Below are 19957 nucleotides of genomic sequence, written 5' to 3' on the forward strand. Positions count from 1 at the left end.
GCAATATAAAATTTAATACAAATCTTCCAACTGTGTGTATACATATATAAATCTATATCGGATTATTATTTCTTATATGTTACTTCTCATTTCAATTATTTAATGCTTTATTATTTATCATGTGTTTCTCTATTCATTTGCAAAAAATAGATATTTATTTAATTAAAAAAAGTTGTTAGAATTAAAATTGAGAAGTCTTTTTAAAATACCCATAAAATACTAAGTGCCGAATAAAAATATAATACGGTTGCTATTATAAAATGACCTACAGGTATATATTTCTGAATAACAAAAATATTTTTTGTTATTATAAAATATGCAATTATTTATTTTCATATACAGATATATATATATATATATATATATATATATATATATATATATATATATATATATAGTTACATATTATAGAAATTAATATAAATGAATACAGTTACAAGAAAAAGTTAAAAATTCCTTCTTCAAAGAATACACAATTACTGGCACAATTAATAGATTACGTGTATTTGTTAGTAGCACAAACCATCGTCTTTTAAACAACATGAAATTCCGATGTTTACTTTTTTTACTATTTAAATTAGTTTTTAAGTTGCAAGAAATTAGTGTAGTAATTTTTACAAAAACCTTTAAGTATATTAATATTAAGTATATTATTAAATATAAAATATAAAAAAGTTTTATAAAAATAAACAATTTACTGTTTTTTTTAAATATTTTAACTATTTAAAATATTTTAGTATTTTATAGTAGCAACCATGCGTTGTGCCAATACTTTCCTCAAGCACTGTTTACATTTAACATATACTTTATTCTTTCTCTTGCTTTTACTTGTCCTTCATGCAGTAATATATGACATCGCACCTTTCACATCGGATTACTCGTTAAACTGCAAATATATGAATAAGATTCAATAATTCACTCTTTGGATTACTATCTTTGATATCTATGTATATATTCTATTAGTATATATACATACATATATATGTATATAATATTTTATATAAGTATGTTGTTTAATTTTACAGATCTCTCTCTCTTTTCAAAATGTTGTAACAAATGTTCGTTATCATCTTATAACGTTACTAAAATATACTTTTGCAAGTTTATCAAATAAAATTACGAAGTTATTTATATATTAAAACTGAAAAAAAAACTTAAATTTAAAATTTGTCTCTCTAGAGAAAGAAGAGTTCTTCTATCTTTTAAGTTATATTTAGTATATATAAATATTTCTTTAAGAAAGAACTTATTTTAAAGATTACAATAAAGATACTTAATGCCAGAATGTAAAGAATTGTAAGAATCAATAACCTTCTCTTTACTTCCCGTTAAAATAAAATGAATTGTAATCCAAGTAGCTTGTATGCAAATGTAATATATAGGAAGACACCGTTACAACTCGAGTATTCTTTCAATGTAACAATTGTGAAACCTCTATACGGATGTTAGAAATTCGGTGAGAAACGCATAGATCCGCGACAACCTCGATTCGCATAATTAAATGTCGGCGTCGTACCAAGTGCGATTTCATCAAGTTTAAAGTTTCTAATTAGCGAAGATGTCACGCTAACAATCCTCTTTCACAAGTTATCACGTAATATAGCTTCTTCTCAAGCTGATGGTTTTACAACGATGGATATTACGTTTTAATCTATTTCACAACGTATTGTTCTGTAAAAAAGCGTAGTAGAAAATTAAAATAATAGTGAAGGTAATAATAATAAAATAGTAATAGAAAATTATAAAAGCTGCATCAAAATTAAATTTGAATAACATAAAAACAAAATTTAAAATAATTTATATATAAATTAATGCACAGAATTATAAATAAAAATTTAAATAAATAACGTTTATTGTGTTTATTGTGTTAAATAACGTTTATTGTCTTTAATAAATATATTATCTAAACTAACTTTATAATTAATAACTGTCTAAGTCTAAGGAATATTTTAGTTAAATATGTAATACATTAATTTTGAAGATTTTATTACTGTACACCTTTATGGTATTCCCGTAAAATTAAATTTGAACATTTACCGTTTATACAAACTTAACATACTTAACCTACTTAACCGCTAATCGATAGATACATCTTACTTTTATACCCTCTCTCTCTCTCTCTCTCTCTCTCACTCTCTCTCTCTCTCTCTCCTCTCCGCCTTAGACTTCCATTTCCGTTTATAATGTTACAACATTTTAATATTTAGAGAAATTATTATTTACATATAAACCATTTTTATATTTCTTACACATACACGTGTATATACATACAGCAAACTTTTTAATTAGATTAGATAATTCGATAAGCTGTATGGAAAAAACATATACCTACGTTTAGATTAGAACTTAATTGTTTAAGTAAGACATTATTAAGAAAGAACAGAAATAGACAGAAATTTTTTATCATAACTTAAACGTAAGTCCGATTAAAACATTAATTGTTTAACAAAATTAGATCAAACAAAAAGTTTAAATCTGTTTTTATTAAACGGTTTTTAAACAGAGTTTTCTAGATTCACATATCGCTTTTTACGACGACATCTCGCACTCTCGTATATTAATGCAAAAAGAGGAGAATGTATCTCCGAGTAATACTTTATACGTTATGCTTCCAGAATGTTTTGAAGTTTTCTCGGGAGAACATTCCCGAAATTATGACATAAAATCAACAATTTAAATGCATATTGTAATTACAGTGTTTACACGCAACTTACTTTTACATTAACATTAAATAATGTATTTACACGAAATATTTACAGTAATTTTCACAAAAAGGTATGCATAAGTGTATATAGATTTTACAGGTTTGTGAATATTGCAGAACTTGGAGTGAGCGACTCCGACTTTGAATTCGTGAACAACATAATTCCACGGAACAAAAAACCAACTAAATAAGGTAAATGTGCTAACACGTAGTATTTTTATAATCGTACTTTCAGACTATCATCGAAGCTCTGTAAGTTTTCATTAAATTGCATAATTCTAAATTGATGCAGCACTAGCTGTTCCATATAAATTGGACAAATATACATGTAGTTATTCCTCTTTTTTCTGGAATTTTTAACCTTTGGATGTCATACAACGTTTACACGACCCACTTTGATTTTGAAGGAAAATGTCTTCAAAGTAAAACCTTACCAGCTGACGGAGCCATTCGAACTAAAGAGAAACGTTCTTTACCATTTTGAAAACTTTGCAATAATTAACGAGATTTTAATTATTGAAAATCACCATAGGCTGGAATTATCTAATTAGAACTTAAAATAGAGCGTGTGATATTATTATATTAACATTATTATATTAAGTGGCTTCAATTCAATGGTTTCTTAATAGTACATCAATAATTTATATTCTTAGTTTTTTTTTGTAAGGGTATCAGTGTATCGCTTAATCCTGCAAAAGTAGAAAGGCCTTTATTACCAAAGAAAGGTGCTGTCCATTGCGCTATTACATAAACATCATAAAATCAAGTATTAATGTTTTTCCTGTTTACGCCCGAAGTGCGACACCACATTTATTATGAAATATTTGAGGCAAATCAAAATAAATTTGCAAAATTTTATTTTTTTTAACTTTTAAGACAATTTGAGACTAAAAAAAACTTACTTTTGCACTGAAAAAATTTCTTTGCATAAAAAATTTAATTTGTCTACATAAACAGACTTTTTTCCAAAAATTGCGAATATTTTGTAAAATAATTCCATTTTTTAGAGATTTATCAGAAAGTTATTTTTTAATTAAAGTAGAATATTACAAAAGTAATATCATAAACTTTTAGTAACATTCTATATCGAAAATAAATCCATTTCTTCAAAGATTTATTAAAAAACAAATTTTTCTTTAAGTAGCATATTTCAAAATTACTACTAAAAACTTTTAGCAAAAATATTTAAAAACTTATAATTATTTTAAATAAAATTTGCTTTTTCGGAATTAAAATTAAGAAAAAATGTAACATAATGTAAGTGTAATTATAATTGCTAATTTTTCATGAAGAGAATGAAATCTGAAATGTTCAAATTTTATATCAAAACTTTTTACAACTAATTACACTGTTTGTTTTTATACGGCAATTATTTGAGAATTGATGTGAAATAAAATACCTAACTTTTGAAAGTTACACAGAGGTTAAATTGACACACTGCAACCACCAAATTTTAAATATGGTGTCATATTCCCTTCTTTATCAAACCACAGATCGTATGTGTCTTTGAATGCTTTAGAAGCATTAGAGCCTGATCCACATAAAACACTGGACACATGAGTAAGAGTTATTTTATTTTCCTCTAGAGATTTTAAATATTTTGTTTTACGTCCTTTATCATCAAACCACAGATCATATAAGTCTTTGAACGCTTTAGAAGCTTTAGCGCCCGATCCATTTAAAATACTGGAGACATTAGCTAGGTTTATTCCCTCTTTTTCTAATGAATTTAAATATTTTGTTTTATATCCTTTATCATCAAACCACAGATCATATAAGTCTTTAAATGCTTTAGGAGCTTCAGCGCCCGATCCATTTAAAATACTGGAGACATTAGCTAGGTTTATTCCCTCTTTTTCTAGTGTGTTTATATATTTTGTTTTATGTCCTTTATCATCAAACCACAGATCATATAAGTCTTTGAACGCTTTAGAAGCTTTAGAGCCTGATCCATTTAAAATACTACTTGATAAATTTAATAATATCGTTATTCATGAAAAGAAGTCAATTTATATACGAATTGAATATGTAGATGAATATTATGCAGAAAATAGCATTTGCTACGGCAAATTATTTTCTAAACGCAACTCTTTAATTAATAGTTATTTTAATGTTTTTGCTAAACGCATATTGAAAACAGATAATTTATTGTCAGATGTAGAATATCTCACTATTTATACTAATTCAAAATTGGATCTTACAAAAGAGAACACATTTAATATAGGACGAGCTAAAACTTTTTATCCTTTTAAATTTGATAACGTACAAATTGAAGAATGTGATATTTTAAAAGATTTTTTATTTACAAATGATGATACACAAGAGGATGGTTTTTATCGGTTTTCGCAAGATAAAACAACAAGAGAGAAGCTCTTAAAACAGTTGGAAGTTTTGCCTTCTACGAAGAAAGTATTACAAGAAAAGAAACTTACTCAGGAATTTGATAAAAGAATAAAAGTAGCATTTTTAGATAAATTACTATTTGCAGTAAATCAGCCCAACAGAGAAAAACTGAGCAGCATTGTAAAATTTGAAATGAAAAAAAATGGTAAAGGTCAAGACGATTACGTAGCATTACAAGACAGAATATTATGTGACTTAAAAACTTCAGGCCAGTATATAAAATGTGGGGTCGATATATCCGGAATTACATATCAATTCAATTTATTAATACACTTCCTTCATGATATGTTTGTGCATAAAAATGTATTTTCCGTAAACTTTGGGAAAAATGATAATTGCTTTACTATCTGTCATCAAAATAGAATTTCTTATTTATATGTTTGTTACATCCGGAGGATTTCACGATTTCCCTTTTCGCATCCATTATATAAATTATGCTAAACAAGCTAAGGGATTGTCTGTAAAATTTACAACACTTATATCCGGAACTCCACGATTTCTCTTTTATAAATAACACTATCACCCGGCTATTATAAGAAAAAATCAAAACATTGTTCTCGGAATATATATATAATGGCCACATATTACATCCGGAGCAATAAATAGAAGCAAAAAAAGGAGAAATCGTGCGACGACAAAATTACAAGCAACGATGCTTATTTAATAATTCATATGGACGAACAAAGCCTGGACTCAAAAGAGAAAAAATTTAAACGTTATTAAAGTCTGGCAACAATCAGAGATAAGATTGAGTCGCGACGCCGGACGGAAACTATAAAACTATAAAATCGAAATTTACAACCCGGCTTTGTTTGTTCGAACCTATGTTTCATCACGAACGGAAAGATGATTCATATGGAAAGCGAGTCCCAAATAAACGGACGCGGCGATATAAAAAATCGAGACCGAACGTTCCAAGAAGAGGAACCGAAGATAACGAATCCCTTAAGTGATTGGGTGATGCAACTGCTCGCCCCTCTTAGAGTTAAGAAAAATCGGGAGAAGATGGAAAATTAGCCAACGAGAGATCATCCGAGAAGATGATTGGTAGTGAGCGTTGGTGAACTACCCAACGAATAAGCTCGAAATTTCGACAACAAGGAATCTCCAAAGAAGGGGAAAAAGCTCAAAAGGCTTTACCCAATCAAATCCTCATCTCACCCACTAAACTAATCTCACGCCCTTTTCCTAAGCCCTATAAAATACGCAGTTTCGAACGGCTTGAGCATTCATTCATTCATTATTCATTCATGCATTCATTCATTCATTCATTCATTCATTCATTCATTCATTCAAAAAATTCAAAGTTCAAGTTCGTACTCACATCCACGCGTTGCACGTGTCGAAGCTGTGCGCGTTATTTTCAAAATCGTTTTAAACTTAGAATCTGTGCTTAAGAATCACATACATTAAAACTCCGAGCAGCCCACCGTTGAAGCATCCCCAGAGCGGACAGCCTGCGCTGCGTCAAGCACCTTTCAACCCGCAGATTTCCATAGTTCTTCCCTTTCTCTTCTTGTCTAACTAATAAGTAAGTTTTTTCTTTTTTTTTTCTCTTTTTCGGTTTTACTTCAATTTTCCATTCAACTCGCCAGGAATCAATCGCTAATGAGCAATCACAGCCCAGCTCCTTGTTCCCAATATTATTATTTTTATTTCGGATTAATACAGCAATTCTCATTTTAGACAATTCCCTACTTTCCCTCTAAATATTTCTTAAATCTCTATGTAAATGAAATGTTCTACTTCCATTCTTAAATCTTAGGTTTTGATTTGATTTAATAGTTAAAATATGAATCTCAACGCATAATTACAATTCCCGTAACCGAAATCAATCAATTCCATCTTCTCCTACACAAATGTAATCGAATTAAGTTTTTTATTTTTTTATTTTATACTATAACTTCTAGCAATAATGCATAATACTAATTTCTTCAATAACCTTTAATTAATTTCTTGTTTTGTTCACTTTTATAATTATGTATCGATATTAAACAATGTATATAAATTTTAAACTTCTGAATAATCATTACTTAATCGTTTTGTATTTTAATTAAACCAACTGATTACGTACTGCTGTCTTAATTAACAATGATTACCTTGTTATATTGTTTTCTTTTTTCTATTAAATAACAATAACCGATAATGTATTCATTTCCTAATTCCTTTTGAACCTTTATGTATGTAAAATTCAAATATTAGAATATATGTTAAATTTTAGTTTAAAAGAAGCTCCAATGTAAAATTTTATTTCATCAAACCCATCTCGTACTCACACACTAACCTCCCGACTCGAAAAGATTACACTCGGTCCGATCCCGAGTTATAGAGATTGAATTCTCTGACTCAAATTAGGACCAACGATCGCACGATTTTGAAAAGGCGTTAAAGCGTGTCATTACACGTTGACGCATAATTTCGGAATCTTCAAAAGTGCGTTCGGCTCGTGCCGCACGTCCCACTAGTGCGGTCACGAGAATAAAAGAGTTTTTGTTGCATCCTTCCCTGCCTTCCTTTCCTTAAGGCTGGATGTAACACGTTTATAACGCAGATGTTATTATAGACAGTAATCACTTGTTTTCTTTCAAACAGAAAGAAAATGTATTTGTATTAATAAGTATTTTACATTATTTATTGAAGAATTTGGTGAGGATATAGAATATTTGATTATCTATACTAATGCGAATTTGGATATCACAAAAGAGAAGAGGTTAAAAAAAAAGCTCTCTAACGATTCCTATCTTTTAAAATTTGATAATGTAAATATTTGTGAGGAAAAACATAAAGTTTTAACATATATTTCGTCTATAAACAAAAATAATCTTTATCAATTTTCGGAAAAAGTAACACGAGAGAAGATCATAAATCTGTTACAACTGCCGCTTTCCTTGCAAAAAGAGAAAGAAATGGGGAGACTTTCTAATAACAGTGAAAGAGAAAGAAAAGAGAAGTTTTTAGATAAATTGATATTTGCAGTTAATCAGCCAGATAAGACAAAATTAAATACCATTATTAGAAAAAAGATAACTCAGTTTCACAATTACGAATACAGCTATGAAGAATTACATGAATTAGCATTACGTTGGATAGAGTCCCATGAATTCGGCCCTATTACACAAGGAATAATGAAAAAGCTACTTGAAGAAATAAAAAATAATAAATCCAGTTACCAAACAGCTCAAAGTAAAAACATTAATAATGAAATTAAATTTGCTAGATGTGTTATTGGCAGTGCTAAAACATCTGAATTTAACAAATTTTTAGACTTTTTAATTAAAGGGGAAGGACTAAAATATCTAACTGTTATGTACACATACACCGACGTCGTGCACGACCCACACATACACGCATATATAAAATAACGTCATAGCTATGACTCACGTTATACACGTTCGTCACGAAGGGCGAACGATAGAATTCCTAGCCGAGGAGAGATCGGACGAGTTTCGGACAATAGCCGAATATTTAAATACAGGCGACATCCTCTGTAAACAGGAAGGGACTCGACGCCGTGGCGTCGTTAAAACGATAACCCGACTATTGTCACGTTATCTACCTGGGCGCGGCGAACACGATCTTAGCTGTTCGACGTTAATTCGTCGAGCTCAAAATTTCTTGAATCCGATTCGGTATCCTGGACGAACGCCTACTCGATCCGAATCGCCAACCAGGCCGAAGGCTCAGGAATCAGAAGCTAAGAGCGACGCGCCCACGGTACAACGTTACCATTCCGAAAAAGTCACGATTCGTGCAAGGTTCGATCGTCCTGGTATCCCTCGGCTACGAATAAAGACGAGATCGCGACTCGGGACAGCTTCCCCAAGGCGTCGTCTTTAAGACTCAGGGCTGCTGCTTCCTCGAAACGTTGTCGCGACAAAGCGTGTTATTCACGCACACATTAAATATTACCACGCGTGTTTCGTCACGCACTTACAAGTATCCGCGAGCGGATTGGAAACATCGTCCGTGAGACCTACGCGCATAAGTAATCGCGAGTGTACAATATTAAACAGAAATAAAAACTTATAACTTCCCAAACACAGTGTGGATATTAATTTCTCCACACTGATACACAAAACACTAACAGTTATGAAAAGAAAAAGGATAAAACTAACTAATGTGTCCAGTATTTTAAATAAATCAGGCGCTAAAAGTACTACAGCATTCAGAGACTTATATGTTCTGTGGTTAGATAAAGAAGGAAATGAAACACAATATTTAAAAACCCTAAGAAAAGAAAAAATAAATCTAACTAATATGTCTAGTATTTTAAATAGATCAAAGGCCCAAGCTTCTAAAGCATTCAAAGACTTATATGACCTGTGGTTTGATAACAAAGGACATAAAACAACATATTTAAACGCACTAGAAAAAGAGGGAATAAACCTAGCTAATGTCTCCAGTATTTTAAATGGATCGGGCGCTAAAGCTTCTAAAGCGTTCAAAGACTTATATGATCTGTGTTTTGATGATAAAAGACATAAAACAAAATATATAAACGCACTAGAAAAAGAGGGAATAAACCTAGCTAATGTCTCCAGTATTTTAAGTGGATCAGGCGGTAAGGCTTCTAAAACGTTCAAAGATTTATATGATCTGTGGTTTGATAACAAAGAACATAAAACAACATATTTAAACGCACTAGAAAAAGAGGGAATAAACCTAGCTAATGTCTCCAGTATTTTAAATGGATCGGGCGCTAAAGCTTCTAAAGCGTTCAAAGACTTATATGATCTGTGTTTTGATGATAAAAGACATAAAACAAAATATATAAACGCACTAGAAAAAGAGGGAATAAACCTAGCTAATGTCTCCAGTATTTTAAGTGGATCAGGCGGTAAGGCTTCTAAAACGTTCAAAGATTTATATGATCTGTGGTTTGATAACAAAGAACATAAAACAACATATTTAAACGCACTAGAAAAAGAGGGAATAAACCTAGCTAATGTCTCCAGTATTTTAAATGGATCGGGCGCTAAAGCTTCTAAAGCGTTCAAAGACTTATATGATCTGTGTTTTGATGATAAAAGACATAAAACAAAATATATAAACGCACTAGAAAAAGAGGGAATAAACCTAGCTAATGTCTCCAGTATTTTAAATGGATCGGGCGCTAAAGCTTTTAAAGCGTTCATTGACTTATATGATCTGTGGTTTGATGATAAAGGACATAAAACAAAATATTTAAAATCTCTAGAGAAAAATGAAATAACTTTTACTAATGTGTTTATCAATTTCAGAATCTTCAAACGTTACTGATAATGAAGGATATTTATGTTCATACGTAAACTTTCTAAGCGAGCAAAGTACTGACAAGTCTAATTGATACATAAGTTTGATCAAGTGGTTAGAAGTATATTGTCTGATGTGGTGTTGAGCATGCCGATCTGTACACAATTTATCTTGTCTAGATTTATCTTGCAAATCACTAAGACGTCCTAAACTCTCTTGTTTATTTGAATCTATGCGTATTAATTCTATGCGCAATCTCTTTAATACTATATCATTTTTGTCTGTAAGAGAACGTTTCCTTTTTCTAGTGTTTACACTCATTTTACAATTTTTCTTTTTTAAACTCTTTCTTAAAATGACTCTTTTATTTGTATGAAGCCCTTCTAATATCTTGCAATAGATTATACAAATTTTCTATTTAATATAAATGTCTCAAGAGTTGTTTTTGTTGTCGTTATGTTCTCAACCGCTCAATAATAGAAATAGTTAATAAAGTAAGTTATTTTTTGTGACTAATTGTATAATTCCAACATGTTATACGAGGTGTGTTCAAAAAGTATCGCGAATTTTGTGTTTTTTCAAAAATTATTTATTTATTCATGAATATCTATTTTGTTCCCTTCAAAGTAATCCCCATGAGATATTATACACTTGTGCCAACGGTTTTTCCAATCTTCGAAGCACTTCAAAAAATCATTTTTTTTTATCTTGTTCAGCTCCTCCTTCGATGCCGTCTTTATCTCGTCAAGCGTAGCGTAACGTCGTCCTTTCATGAGCCTCTTCAGTTTAGGGAACAAGAAAAAGTCACAGGGGGCCAGATCTGGGGAATACGGTGGCTGCGGCATCATTAGTGTGTTGTTTTTGGCCAAAAAGTCGCGCACAAGCAACGATGTGTGAGCAGGGGCGTTATCGTGGTGCAAAAGCCAATTTTTGTTCTTCCACAAATCCGGGCGTTTCTGGCGGATTGCTTCGCGCAAATTGCGCATAACTTGCAGGTAATATTCCTTATTGACCGTTCTACCCTGTGGCAAGAACTCATGATGCACCACGCCCCTGCAATCGAAGAAAACTGTCAGCAAAACTTTCACATTCGACCGAACTTGGCGCGCTTTTTTCGGTCTTGGTTCGTGCGGCAGCTTCCATTGAGATGATTGAGCTTTGGTTTCCACGTCATAACCATAAACCCACGATTCGTCACCAGTTATGACCCTCTGGAGCAAATTTGGGTCGTCGCGGACAGAGTCCAACATCTCATTAGCAATGTTCATGCGATGCTGTTTTTGGTCGCAATTGAGCAATTTTGGTACGAATTTCGCGGCGACCCGTCTCATGCCCAAATCATTGATAAAAATCGAATGGCACGAGCCAATCGATATGTTTAGGTCCTCAGCAACTTCTCTAACGGTGATTCGACGATTGGCCAATACCATTTTCTCCACTTCATTAATTTTTTCGTCTGTTGTTGAAGTGCTCGGGCGTCCGGCACGCTCTTCGTCGTTCACATCTTCTCGGCCTTCTGAGAACATTTTGTACCACCGATAAACGTTGCTTCGGTCCAAGGTAGCTTCTCCGTATGCCACAGTCAACATTCGGAATGCATCCGCGCACTTAATTTCGTTTTTCACACAAAATTTGATACAGGTTCTTTGATCCATTTTTTTGAATAGGTAAAAATCGAAGACGATCCAAAACACGTGCAAGCAAAGCAGCTGTCAACAATTAAGTGAACATTCAAAATGGCCGAGCTTGTCGGCATAAGTGAGAGACATGAGTACCAACATAACGCCACAAAAAGATCGAAATTCGAATATACGTAACCCGCGAAAATTCAAAATTCGCGATACTTTTTGAACACACCTCGTAATAATTAATTTTATATTTAGAAAAAGTGAAAAAATTAGTTAAAATGTAATAAATTAAAATATTAAGATATCCAGTAGTGAGTTAATAGAGGAATGTCTACATTGTTATAAAAAATGTTTAGATAGTAGCAGTTTTACATGCTATTTAAAGTATTTGTAAATAACTATTGATAATTTTTTAAGGATCTAAAACAGCTATCTAAAAAGCTTTTTCGAAATATGCGTAATTTTCCTTCAAATGTATTCACTTGAGGAGCAATAGTTTTCCGCCTTTTTTTTGTTCCTTTCTTCACGTTTCTAACATAAACTTTTGCTGTATGTATTATATTTATAGATACAATACATGTGTTTAGTCATGTACGCACCTATTTATGAAATATATTTATTATATCCCGGCTGAATAATCATGTCTTGCGTCTTGTCTTCTTTGTTTATTTTTTTCTGTTCTCGTTTTTCCTTCTTTTTCCTTTCAGCCCAAAATACCTTAAATAATTTCAATAATGTAATTAGTATTTAATAATATATACTTATATATTATTAAAAATATTTTTAAAAACTAATATACATTCATTAAAAGTACTTTATAACAATAATTAAAAAAAATTTTTTTAATTAATAATAATTAATAATTTAAACAAAAATCTACCAATGAAGTGTCAATGAAGTCTTCCCATGTCAAATTCGTCAAACAAGTAAGGTCAGGTGGGAATACGAGAGTCGTTTAATAAGTCCTTAGAAAAAGGTAGAAAAACAAATTATTTTAGATAGATTTTTTCTTATTCTTTAATATAATTTTCCTTTTTTCGATACATTTTTCCTATCGTTTCTCCATCTTTTTTAAGTCCAAAAAGATGGGATTTCAGAAGGTCCTTAAAATAGGAATCGGTTTGTGCGATAATCTCCTCGTTCGACGTGAACCGTTTTCCGAGCTATCGTTTTCGTATTTACCAGATTTGGCCCCCAGTTCCTTTTTTTTTCCAAATTTGAAAAAATGGTTCGGCGGAAAACGCTTTACGTCGAACGAGGAGGTCATTGCCCAAACAGACGCCTAATTTTGGAGACCTACCGAAATCCTATATATTGGACGGTTTAAAAAAGTTCGAAAAACGCTGGAAAAAGTGTATCAAACTAAAAGTATATCAAATTATCTCGGACGAATCCTCAAATGTTACACTCAAACGGACGCGCATGCACGCTTCTCCGTTAAACTTAATTTCGCACTCAAACTTTCACGGCACTCTCACGACGAAAGAAAAGACATTTCTTAAAAACACCAATTTTTATTGAGAATCTGTTAATAAAAAAATATTACCTCTATTAAGCTGGAGCACCCACCATTGAAAATCAAGTTGTTACCTAGTTCAAAATCAAAATTTAATGCTATTTAAGTGTTAATCTAGTACCACAGTCCGAATTTTGGTGCTCAAACCGATTAGCAAGAAATTTGGTAAAAAATAAGGGATCTAGCTTGACATTATAAGCTGGACATCACCATAACAAAAATAATATATATAATTGTCACAAAAGCACACGAAAAAAGTACACTAGGATTTAGTGCTAATTTAGTGCCCAAGGAAATCCTTAAAGAAAAATAAAAAATGTACACTTGTTTAAAAAATATCAATTTATACCAGCGCAGCATTGCGACTTCGAAGAACAATATTTGCAGATTTTTATATTTATAAACATTTTATTTACAACAGTTTGCAGTAAGCACTAAATTTGAAAATTGATATATTTCGAGTTTACGATGACTAAGGAATATTTTAGTGTAAGATTTGTGCGAGCACCAAAATCTTTGACAATCTTATAAAGGATTCTATAGCGCGTGTGTGCTCTCCGCGGATAAATAATTTACAACAGTTTGCAGTAAGCACTATTTGGAAATTGATGTATTTTGATTCTACGGATTCTGAGAAATATTTTAGTACAAGATTTTTGCAAATACCAAATTCTATAACGGTCTGATAACTGATTTTATGCGCTATCGTACGGGATAAATTAATGACTGTTAGTTTTGTTAGTAACAACTTTGAATCCTGTTATATTCTGATTTTTTGTATTTTCTATGTTATTTTAGTATCGAAAGTTTGTAAGTATTTTTCTCCTAGGTAGCGATGCTACACTAAGTATACAGTGATAATTTTTATACTAATATCTACATTTTTAATTTAATTTAAGGGTTTCTTTGAGAACTAAATTAGCATCAAATTCTAGTATATTTGTGACCACTATATATTTTTTTTTCTTTGTTATGAGAGTGTCCAGCTTGATATCAAGCTGGACTCCAAGTTTTTTACCAAATTTCCTGTTTGAGCATTAATATTCGGACTGTGGTACAAAATTAGCACCTAAATAAATTTTTGACTAGGTAAGATTTTGATTTTTCGATGGTGTGCACCGAAAAAATTGTATTCTTGAAATATGTACTTAATATGTCCTCTTAACAGATATAAGAATATTTCTTCTTAAATTAAGAATATATTCTTAATTTGCAAATATGATCGTCGCCGCCATATGCGCGCTGTGCGTGCATCACGTTTTCGATGATGCGCATTTGTTCACGCCGCGCTGGATCGCCCTCGCACACACGGCAGACGCAGTCTCTTTTTATATTAAGAATATGCTTTTTAGAGGTTTTTCCTCTTAAATTAAGAAAATCCTCTTGGCGCGTATTTTAGAGGAAAACATACTATAGTTAAGTGGGATATTCTTAAGTTAAGAATACAATTTTTTCGGTGTGGGGTTCAGCTTAATAGAAATATGAAAGTAAGAGAGACAGAGGAATGAAATGCGGGTACCTGTTGCTCATATGTTGCCGAGGTTCGTCGTGAAAGTGAGCCACACTCCGATGTAGAATTCTCCGTTAATCTGACCGTTAAGTAAGATCTTTGTGCTGAAATAATCTTTCATATTTCAATTCAAATTAACCTTCGCATCGTTACTTTCGATTTTGGTTAACGAGTTATTTCTACAATCGACTATCTGATTCCTATAATGAACTATTTGAGAATGAGAGAGACAAAGGAATGAAATGCGAGTACCTTTTGCTCAGATGTTGTCGGAAGCTCGTCGTTAAAGTGAGCCACGCTCTGATCAATCTGTCCGTTAAGTCGTGAGAATTAAATCTTCACTGTTTAGATTCAGCAGACTTATATTCAGCAGGCTTGGGTAGTAACTAGTAAAAAAATAAAAAGTTAAATAAGAAGTAAAAAAATAAATAACTTTTAACTTAGTTTAGTTAATTTTAAATGCGTTAATTTTTAACTTTAACTTTAAGTCAAACATTAACTTATTAACTTTTTTCTACGTTAATTTTTTGTATCTATATAGCCTGACAGTATAATATAACGGTACTGTCCTCAGCACGTGTAGAACGAATGTTTAGTGCACATGGTTTACTGTTTGATGGCTTACGAGGAAGGTTAACTGATCGTTATTTTGAAATAATGCTCTTATAAAAATTTAATAATTACTTTAATAAAAATAAATTTTTTTAATAAGATTGTATTTTATTGACATATATGGTTATATTTTACATTTCATTCACTGAGAAAAAAATTTACTAAAAAGAAAATTTTTCTTAACTTTAGTAAACCATGTGTTTGTTCGGTACTGTGAGCGCATTTTTTAAAATAAGAAATTGTATTTATTAATTTAAAGAACGCAATTGTTCTTTTTAGTAAATCATTCACTAATTATCAAATTTATTTTATGCAATACAGTAAATGTATATTGAAATATAAATTTTATTTTTTATAAATTAGTAATTTTCCAATTAATTGAAGAAAATAATTTTTATTTTTAAAAAATAGTTTATTTATAATATTATAAGAAATAGTTTCTTAAATACAGTCAATATTTACTAGATTTGAATAAATAATTTTGCAATGTAAAAAATTTACAATTTGAATCTTAATAAACATTTATAAAAGTAACAAAATATTTACTTGAATTGAATAAACATTGAATTTTTTTAAATTTTTCAATAAATTTTATTATTCTTATAGCTTAAGGGTGGAATTCGGTTTTTCTTGCAAAAAAAATCAGTTTCTCTTTTTACGAAATATTTTAATTTAACACCTCCAAAATATCTCCAGCAAATTTCATTTCAAAATTCGTAAAACTTCCCGAGTTATCAGTCAGTCTTTATTGACCCAAACGCAGGTCTTGATGAATTCGATCATGAACCGTCAGTACATGAAGATATTCAGCAAGTCATAAAGTCAATTTTTAAAGATTTATCATCAAGAGAATTGTTAGAAAGATGTTTGTGTGAAGAAATTCAAAATAACAACGAGACTTATTACTCTACCTGCGATTTGCGACTAAACACCATCATTGTGAATCCGAAACAATTGAAATCACAGTTTATTTAACAACCGGAATTTTTAATGAAGGTTTTTCCGCTGTTCTTAAAACTATGACAACGATAGGAAGAGTTATGAAAGAAAAAGCCAAAATATATTCCGAAGAGCGAGATCAATACCGGCTTGAAAGATCAGCGCGACGAAGCCTCGAGACTACAACAAAAGCTCGAATAAAGCGTACAAGCAAACAAAAGGTTCTACACCAATTCCACGATGAAGAGGAAGGACTACTACATGGCTCTGGAATAGCTGAGTAACAGAAAAATCATGCAAGTATTTGATATCCTTATATAAACTAAACTTTAAACTCTAAACGTTGTTTTCTCGAAACAGCATTTTTGCGGATGATGTGCATGATATTTTTGAAACTATTGAACCGATTACCTTCAAACTTGGCTTGCATGTTCAATAAACATTACTTTATCGTTTGATGAACCAGAATATTGATAAGTTACATATATTCTTTTACATAATAAAAATGGACAAATTTTAATAGTAAAAACTATAGTTTTGATTTGAAAACTTTTGCAATAATCATTTTTTTTGTAATTCTGGTTTATCAAACTACAAGTGTATAAAGTAAAACGCCGTTTTATTTTTCTGTTTCAGACTCCCTGGAAGATCAATATTGTGCACACCAGTGGATAAAGAACTTTGCGCAGCGTGATATTCAATCATATATAACTTCTCTATTTATAATTTGAAATTAACAAAAAAACTGTACGTTCTTAAAACATGGCTAAAAACATGATGCAAATTTTTAATTAATTGAATAATTAGTTTCTGAAAAAAAATTCCTAAATTTTACTATGTTTTTGGTTAAAAAAACCGAATTCCCCCCCTTAATCTGTATTCACTGTTTCGCATATAGGATTCTGAATTTCATTAATTACAATTACACATTATTTTACAATTTTTGAAAACGCATCGACAAGATTCGAACATAAGATATTTGGAATAATAACCTAATACGCTAATACTGAGTGAGCTAATCGTACGCTTGTGATACTGTTAATAAGAAGTTATATTTAAAACCAGCTGTACCCCGTCACGCGTTGCTGTGGCTCAGTCTGGTTAATTTTTATATAAAACACGCGCCTATTCGAATGCAACGCTGTATCAAATTTTAAAGCATTCGTTGAAGAACTTTGGGAGATTTAAGATTTTGAACAAACTAACATTTACATTTTTATTTATATAGATAGATAAAGCTGATTTCAACAGGAGGAAACTTGCGAGTACCACATGAACACTCCCCTGTTTAAAATTTCCGATTGAAAACTATTCATACCTATTAAAACCGATAGAAAATCAATAAGAATGAATGGGTTGTATTGGAATCGAAATGGTTACCTATTAAAAATGAATCGGAACGAATAAGAATTTAATAAGATTTCTATTTAACGTTATTTTCAATAAGAATGTGTAGGCACATCACCGATTCGTTTCTTGTTTCTACAGGAACCAATCGGTAAACGGCCCAGTCGGCGAATCGGATTGAATAGGAAATTCGTGTTTACGATCCGAATCAGATCCAATGGGGTATCGTCCGACTGAATCGCCAAAGGTTTCTCCGAGGTATATTAAGTCTCCAACGGTCTCCGGTCTTCCGGTATTTGTGGATGATTGAACGTTTTGAGCCTCTCATTAATGACCCATAACAGCATCTCGGGTTTACGATTAGAAATTAATTAAAAATGTAATATTAAGAACAATATTAAATATAGTTTATTGTGCTTCGATTACATTTGGTGGAATGCATACGTACAATAGATTATTCGTACTATTTTTATTTGGAATATTTATATATATATCAATTTTGTTTTAATTTCTTTGATTGAAATGGTTGCTGTGGATATGTCTATTGATTCTATAGATACAATATGAAATAATTTCTTACGCTGCAATATATATGTCGTTGTTATGATCTATAACTTCTTGCCTAGTATAATTAGCTAAGAACATGTATGAAAGAATGACTATTACATTTAAACAATGGTTACAATCAAAGTTCCAAATATTTTTTATAATTATTAATTATTCATTTTATATACAAAAATATGTTTCTATAAAATCAGTAAATTATACAGAAAATGAACACGGTTAAAAGCTTTTTAATATTTCTAAGCTCTGCAGAGTAAAATAGATATATATTAAAGATATATTATAGATATTTATTAAAGAATCCTTTTAATATAGTCTCAATGATAGTAGTATTACCGGTATTCTTAGATGTCCGTATTAACAAAATGCTATTGTTTAACTGCATAATTCGAAATGCGTATAGCCAAATAAAATGCTAACAATAAGTAATATAAAAGAAACACTCGAGTGTTCATACGTTCGTATGATAATACGTTCAAGATTAAATAGAAAGAGGAAGTATATTAAATTTCAAAATATCTCTTGAAAAAGTTTCTAAATATTTGAAAATAAAAATGCTTTATAATAAATTCAGCTATTGTATATTGGTGTATTAACATTAATTAGCAGACTAGTAAACAACTGAATCCATAAGTAATTACTAAAATCATAATGAAGATAATACGAGTAATCATAATACCTACACGGCCTTTTTTTAGCAGTAGAATAATTTTCTGTGTGTATATAAGAATTATATTTATTCAAAACGTGTTCTAAATCCTAATAAAGTTTAACACTAGTCAATATTAAAGTTAATATGAAAAAATTTGATATGTTTATTATACATATATAGTCAAGAAAAGAAAAACACGTTTCAATAAAAATATTTATCTGTTTTGAAGGAAAACATTATTTTTTTAGATTCAAATATTATATTCACTTATGTAGAGAATAATTGTTTACCTTTAAAAAGAAAATGTGTTTTTAGTGCTAAAATGTTATTTTTTTAAGAATAAGTAATTTGTTAACTTGAAGCAAGAGAACATTCTTACTGCAAACGTAAGAAATTCTTTATTCAATTAAGATAAATCCTTTTCTTAAAAAAAAAAAAAAAAACATTTACCTAGTTGAAATCTTTTTTCAACAATTAAAACAAAATTTTTTAATCAAATTTTTGAAAGATGGCTTGAGGCACTATAATACAGGACGTACTCGTAAATCTATGGCAAGATCAACAAAGTTCAATAATAGTATTTCAATGCGTTAATTAACTAACCAAAACGTTGAAATCCTAATATTAAATTTTACGGAATGTGGCATAAGTTAGTGGTTATTTTAGTTCGTAAATTCGTAAGAGTTTTGCAAATATTATAAAAACGTTTGTAATATTATAATGTCTTATATTATTTAAAATATAAATATATTTTGAAATATAAATAGATGCCGTGAGAGCCAACACTGGATGTTCGTGTGTAATTAATATACGTATTGACAATCAATTATTATAGATACAATAATAGATG

This window comes from Solenopsis invicta, chromosome 8 (genome assembly GCF_016802725.1).
Source record: "Solenopsis invicta isolate M01_SB chromosome 8, UNIL_Sinv_3.0, whole genome shotgun sequence".
NCBI classification, from domain to species: Eukaryota; Metazoa; Arthropoda; class Insecta; order Hymenoptera; family Formicidae; genus Solenopsis; species Solenopsis invicta.